We start from the raw sequence: 6,000 nt of genomic DNA on the forward strand, positions 1-6,000 counted from the left end.
GTGTCTAAGTGCCTATGTAGGCGCTGCAAGAATGGGTTAAGCAGAGACAGTTCTCACAAGGAGAATCCGGGTGCTGTTGGAAGGAGGGCCAGGGGCTCCAGTGGGGCACATACAACTGAGGCATTGGCATCAGGTTCCCATTGATGAGGCAGTTATTTGTAGTATTGGTCTGTCTCTTTTCCAGGGCTCCCCAAAATCTGTTTCTTTTTTCTTTCTTTTTTTTTTTTTTTGACATGGAATCTCACTCTGTGGCCCAGGCTGGAGTACAGTGGCACAATATCAGCTCACTGCCACCTCCGTCTACTGGGTTTCAGTGGTTCTCCTGCCTCAGCCTCCTGAGTAGCTAGAACTCCAGGCATGAGGTGCCACACCCAGCTAATTTTTGTATTTTTAGTAGAGACAGAGTTTTGCCATGTTGGCCAGGGTAGTCTCAAACTCCTGACCTCAAATGATCTGCCCGTCTTGGCCTCCCAAAGTGCTGGGATTACAGGTGTGAGCCACTGTGACTGGTCCCAAATCTGTTTCTCAGCTCCTTAAAATCACACCCAAAACTTGTGGTATTGATTAAAAATGCATGTATTATGCATTTTAATTTGCAATATTAGTGTTTTCTGCTTTATAACATGGGATATGTTTTTTCCAGTCATTAAATATGTCCCTCAGTGAAGTTAGGTAGCTTTCTTCTTGGCTCTGCATACTTTTTAATATTACAATTATTCCTGGGTATTTTGTTTTTGGATGGATATTGTGAAAATGATTTAATTTTTCATTTTTTCTACCACATTGTTGGTCATGTACAGGCAAGATATTGATATAATATTTTTTCTATTGATGTTCGTGAGGGCAAAGTGTGATGAATTTGCATGTGTCTTTCTGTTACCTTGTGGAACTGGTGCAGCCACCATCAGGTGGCTTCAGCATTCCTGCCTGTCTCAGTGCTTCTGACCTTTGACTAGTTAATCATGATGCTGGTTATGGAGCTACGATGTACATGTGGGTAAAAACTTGTTCAGTTAGAGTGGGCGTTAACCTTATCAAGTGCGTTCCTGAGGCAGTGTGGCCAGTAATATGTGCAGATTTCTAACGTGTCCGTGTGTGGCTTTGTCTCCAGTTCCCTATTAGTAGATGTTTTCAATGTGCCTGGTAATAAATATCTACAAATGAGATGGGTTGTAATGTTCTTGTTCTGTGGCCTCATTTTCAGATTTTTGTATCATTATTATACTTTTTAAAACCTCTCCTCTTCCATACTGTTATTTGGCTCCCGTCTTGGTGTTTTCTTACTTTCGTGCTAGAACATCACCTGCATTTCAGCTAGGAAGCCACTGCCTGGGGGCCAGATCCCGCCCACTGCCTGTTCTTGTCAGTAATTTTGTTGTTGTTGTTGTTGAGACAGAGTCTTGCTCTGTCTCAACACAGGCTGTCACAGGCTGTCTGTCAGAGGCTGGAGTGCAGTGGCACCGCCTCGGCTCACTGCAAGCTCCGCCTCCCGGGTTTACGCCATTCGCCATTCTCCTGCCTCAGCCTCCCGAGTAGCTGGGACAGTTGCCCGCCACTACACCCGGCTAATTTTTTGTATTTTTAGTAGAGACGGGGTTTTGCCATGTTAGCCAGGATGGTCTCGATCTCCTGACCTTGTGATCCGCCTGCCTCGGCCTCCCAAAGTGCTGGGATTACAGGCGTCAGCCACCACACATGGCCTCTTGTCAATAGTTTTTTATTGGAACATCGTTTTGTTAGAATTCAACCATGATGATTTGTTTACAGTCATCTTTGGCTGCTTTCTTGCCACAGTGGCATAGTTGAGAACTTGTGATGAGGACTTGAGGACCCTCAAGCCTGAATTATTTATGGGGTAGCCCTTTAAGAAGAAGTTTTTGACCCTCTGCTTGCATCTCCCTGACCCCTCCCAGGCCTGTTCAGTCTAGACTGCAGGGCACTTGCTTCAGCACTTTTCTTACCTGGCAAAATTCCTGCCCTTACAGTTTATGCTTCAGTGGGGGAATATAGGTAATAAAGAATAAGTATAGTGTACAGTAAATTAGAAAGCGCGAGAAGAGTCAAGCTGGGAGGAGTGAGCAGAAGTGGGAGGCTCGCACAGGCCACACTGAGGTTCTGGGTTTGTGCCCAGTTTGGCTGCTCTTCCACCTGTGTGCTGGCCCCATATTTCTTCCCCACAGGGACCTTCCAGAGTGGACTGTCTTCACACCTCCTTTCATCAGTGCCTTCCTTGGTGGCCTATGGATCCCCAGAGGAAGAGTCTCCTGGACTGAGCACATGGGCGTGGTCACCACAGGGCCATGTGGCCAAAGTGTTGAGTGGTTGGGAGGGGAAGCTGGAGGGGGGAGTAGTGGGAGACAGTGTGGGTGGGCACCATCTCCTTTCTGCACAGTCTCTTTCTTGCTTAGGAGTTTGCACCTGTTGTGTGGGCAATGAGCGCAACTTCAGGGTTATGAGAATTGTGGTCACTTGTGCATTTTTTAAAAAAGATGGCAGTAATAGGACCCTCTTCCAGGACTGTAACTGAACTTAAATCAGTAGCATTTGTAAAGCCTGGACCTCAATGAGCAGTAGAAAGATTTGCTAAATGAAGCAAAGTTATCATATTCAAATTTGTAGTTCTCTGCCGGGCACGGTGGCTCACACCTGTAATCCCAGCACTTTGGGAGGCCGAGGCAGGTGGATCACCTAAGGTCAGAAGTTCGAGACCAGCCTGCCAACGTGGCAAAACCTTGTCTCTACTAAAAATACAAAAAATTAGCCAGACGTGGTGGCGGGTGCCTATAATCCCAGCTACTTGGGAGGCTGAGGCAGGAGAATCTCTTGAACTTGGGAGGTGGAAGTTGCAGTGAGCCAAGGTCATACCATTGTACTCCAGCCTGGGCAACAAGAAACTCCGTCTCAAAAAAAAAAAAAAAAAAAAAAAAAAAAACACGCACACAAATTTTTAGTTCTCATTTTTAATTGCTTTGGCTTTTTCTAGCAGTGATGTTTTTTGGGAACAAGTGTTTTACTTTTATTGCTGCTACTAATGGTATAGTTTAATAAAAGATAGAAGAGAATAGTTAACTTTTATTTCTAGTAACTACAAACACAAATGGTTGAGCATGGTTTTTCTAAGAAAAATTAAGGCTAGTTCTAGCTGAGTACAATTGCCATCAGTTAATGCATTGATTTTTTTGACAGATTGACTTCTTGGTAGGTTTGCATCTTGAGTATAAATTCTTCATAGGAAAATAAGTCCAGAGCACTTATCTTTAAAATAATAGCAATTTCAGCAACTCATTTAAAAAATATAACAATTTGTGTTTTGATGCTCATTATCAAGTTCTTGTAGGTGATAGCCTATGTGCTACAAAATGTAAGGAAGAAAGACTCCTGTGAATGGCATGTTTCAGGTGGTGTAACGAATAATTTTTTGAAGTCCGTATTTGTGGTTGTATAATTGACTAAACATTAACCTGTAAGACTGACTTAACATTAAATCATAATGAAGCTATAATTGGATGTACATTCTTGTATTGATAATTGTGCTACTCGATTAAGTTGTTGGATGACCTTGGACCATCTTAATGTTTAAAGTGACAGTGGCAAACCAGACTCACATAGGACAGGACATGGGAGGTTACAAACCAGGGCCTCGGATTGCACGAGGCTCACACAGGATTGTCAGGAGCGCAGTAGAGCTCACAATTTTTTGCTGTGTAGATAGGTATTAAAGTTTTTTGCTTGGATTTTTTTTGTTTTGTTATTTTTATTGTGTTTATTTTTCCAAATATATTGGATCCAAGGTTGTTTGAATCTCAGGATGCAGAGGACCGACTCTATTAGAAACTGATTTCTGTGAGCAACAACATAATGGGATTTATAAAGCTGAGTACAACAGCAGGCATTGCTGTAGTCCCTGCGTGGGGCTGTGTGTGGACGCACTGCATCCTTGGGCATTGTCCCTCTGTGATGGGGCCCAACTTGCCGGAGTTCCATTGAGGTAGGCCTCAGCACTAGGTGGTGAACAGATCCCGTTTTTGAGGTGTCTTCTACATGTTCTGCTGCCACGGGGATGACGAGCAACCTCGGCTCCACCTGTCTGCAACAATGTGTAAAGCCAATTCCCTACTGAAGGCAGGGAATGCCACCACCTCCCACCTGCGGTCCCTGACCCTGTGCAGTTTACACAGTGTCCCTTCATTCGTAAGTTGTCATGGTGAAGAAAGAAGTCAGCAGCAAAGTGACCCTCTTATGGAGTTATGAAATGGGGTTGTTAGGGAAACAATGATCTGCAGGGGACCTGGGGGCTGGCATGGCCTTAACACTAAACACGTGAGAAGGCAGCCATCCTTTGACAGCTACTGTTTGTCCAGCATGAAGGTAAGTTAGTCCCAGTGACTCCAGTAGACCACGATGGTGATAATGCAAGAGGGGCACTAACTTGACATAATGGCCTTATATGTGCTGCACTAAGAGCTTCACAGATACTCACCCAGACGAATGTTCAGAGACAGGGAGCATCCCCATGAGAAGTAGAAGAAGCTGAAGATGAGGAGCTGATACCCTCACACTGTACAGTAGTCCCCTCTCATCCTCTGAGATGTGTTCCAAGACCCTGGAGGATGCCTGAAGTCACAGCTAATACCTCTAGATATACTGCTTTTTTCCTATACGTACGTACCTATGTTAAAGGTTAATTATGAAATTAAGCACAGTGACAGATCAACAAGAATGAAGTAGAACAATATGGCAGCATTACTACTCATTTGCTTTGGGGCATTTTTTATTTATTTATGAGGCAGGATCTCATTCTGTGTCTTAGGCTGGAATGCAGTGGCATAATCATAGCTCACTGCAGCCTTGATCTCCCGGGCTCAAGCAATACTCCCACCTGAGCCTCCAAGGTAGCTGGGGCCACAGGCATGCGCGACCAGGCCTGGCTAATTTTTTTTTTTTTTTTTGAGACAGAGTCTCTGTTGCCCAGGCTGGAGTGCAGTGGCCCAATCTCAGCTCACTGCAACTTCTGCCTCGTGGGTTTAAGCGATTCTCCTGCGTCAGCCTCCTGAGTAGCTGGGACTACAGGTGTGCACCACCATGCCCAGCTAATTTTTGTATTTTTTAGTAGAGACAGGGTTTAACCATATTGGCCAGGCTGGTCTTGAACTCCTGACCTCGTGATCCGCCTGCCTCAGCCTCCCAAAGTGCTGGGATTACAGGCGTGAGCCACTGTGCCCAGCCTGGCTAATTTTTAAAAACAATTTTTTGTAGAGATGGGCTCACACTATGTTGCCCAGGCTGGTCTCAAACTCCTGTGTTCCAAGTGATCCTAGGCTCATTTTGGCCTCCTGAAGTGCTGGGAATACAGGCTAGAGCCATTGTATCCAGTAATGCTGGACAAATGGATAATTGATGTCCCTGGCAGGATAGAGCAGGACAGCAAGGAATGCTGTAAGATTTCATTACGCTACTCAGAATTGCCTGCAACTTAAAAGGTATGAATTCTTTACTTACGGAATTTTCCATTGAGTATTTTTGGAGGCGCTTGGCCATGTGAAACTGAAACCATGAAAAGCAAAACTTCAGATAAGCGAGGAATACTGTAATTGTTGAACGTGGAACCCAGGTATGGCTCAGATCTGGCCCCAAACTCAACTTCTAGGACATGCCCACCTGATACTAACTTCCTGGCATTGCCCACCTGGCCTTAACTTCTCAGACATCTCCACTCGGCCTCAAACAGCTTATGTTATTTGCCTGATTTTAACCATCTGGTTTGAACCTCCCAGCCTTATACACAGAGCCTTCACAGCTGTCCTTAACATTCTAGTCTTACCCACATGGCTATAGATTCCTGGCCTTAACCTCTGGCCTTACCCATGTGGCCTTAATCTTTTGGCCTTAATCTCTTACCCTTACAAACTGAATTTTACCCACCTACCTTAATCTCTTCAACTTACACACCTGAAGTTAACCACATGGCTTTATAGAGCTGGCCTTCACTTCCTGGCCTTA

The 6,000-nt window shown here is 44.8% G+C and overlaps 1 long non-coding RNA gene across 1 annotated transcript in view; it reads left to right on the forward strand.

Moving 5' to 3' along the window:
- Positions 1-3,793, forward strand: part of LOC134759610 (uncharacterized) — a 135,999-nt gene extending 132,206 nt beyond the window's left edge. Inside the window, exon 9 of the long non-coding RNA XR_010136061.1 lies at positions 2,181-3,793. This is a non-coding gene — a long non-coding RNA (uncharacterized LOC134759610). The remainder of the gene's footprint in view (positions 1-2,180) is intronic.
- Positions 3,794-6,000: the final 2,207 nt, after the last annotated feature.

Source organism: Pongo abelii, chromosome 11, assembly GCF_028885655.2.
Source record: "Pongo abelii isolate AG06213 chromosome 11, NHGRI_mPonAbe1-v2.0_pri, whole genome shotgun sequence".
Classification (NCBI taxonomy): Eukaryota; Metazoa; Chordata; class Mammalia; order Primates; family Hominidae; genus Pongo; species Pongo abelii.